This window comes from Procambarus clarkii, chromosome 24 (assembly GCF_040958095.1).
Source record: "Procambarus clarkii isolate CNS0578487 chromosome 24, FALCON_Pclarkii_2.0, whole genome shotgun sequence".
Classification (NCBI taxonomy): Eukaryota; Metazoa; Arthropoda; class Malacostraca; order Decapoda; family Cambaridae; genus Procambarus; species Procambarus clarkii.
The window spans coordinates 38,758,508-38,759,306 of record NC_091173.1 but is presented as its reverse complement, the minus strand read 5'-3'; the positions used below and the strand labels follow the sequence as shown (position 1 = coordinate 38,759,306).

Genomic DNA, 799 nt, shown 5'->3' with positions numbered 1-799 from the left:
TCTCTTAACTACTTCTTGTGTAACTTAATTCGTGTCTCTTGTTAATTGCTTTAAGTATGCCACTTGTGAGCAAGCGGTTGTCAAATATATTGGCAATTACTTGCTTGGTGAGGAGAGGACAGTGTGTACTGTAGGGGTTTAGAGTTTTGGAGAGAAAGATGTCGGCTAAGAAAGTTTTTTCTGTGTATTATTGAAATCAAATTCTCAGATTATATTATGAATGGCATTTATGAGATTCCCTATTGTTGTTTTGCTGTGTAGTCTAAAGGTAAGTGTCTTGATATCTTGGTGTCAGAGGATGTTATGTCCATGTTGGCCGAGAGGAAGGTAGGATAGTGATCGGTTGTTCTGTCAGTGATTATACCAGAGACAGGAGGGGCTGTTATGTTAGTCCATATGTGTTCCCGGAATGAAGCAGATGTTTGAGTAATTCGTGAAAAGCATTATTGCCCACAGCGTTTGGTGTTCCCAGGCAGTCACCCATCCAAGTACTAACCAAACCCAACGTTGCTTCACTTCGCTGATTGGACGAGAAGCGGTGTTCTCAACGTGGTATGGCCGTTGGCCATACCACGTGTGAGTGTGTGTGTGTGTGTGTGTGTACTTACCTACTGGAACTTACCTAGTTGTGCTTGCGAGGGTTGAGCTCTGGCTCTTTAGTTCCACCTCTCAACTGTCAATAAACTAATGTAGAGGTTCCTGAGCCTATTGGGATCTATCATATCTACACTTGAAACTGTGTATGGAGTCAGCCTCCACCACATCACTTGCTAATGCATTCCATTTGTCTACTACTCTG

General features: G+C 42.7%; 1 non-coding gene across 1 annotated transcript; it reads right to left on the bottom strand.

The window, feature by feature from the left end:
* Positions 1–447: 447 nt before the first annotated feature.
* LOC123761894 (5S ribosomal RNA) lies at positions 448–566 on the bottom strand. Its single transcript, XR_006773284.1, has one exon. It is a non-coding gene; the product is annotated as a 5S ribosomal RNA (ribosomal RNA).
* Positions 567–799: the final 233 nt, after the last annotated feature.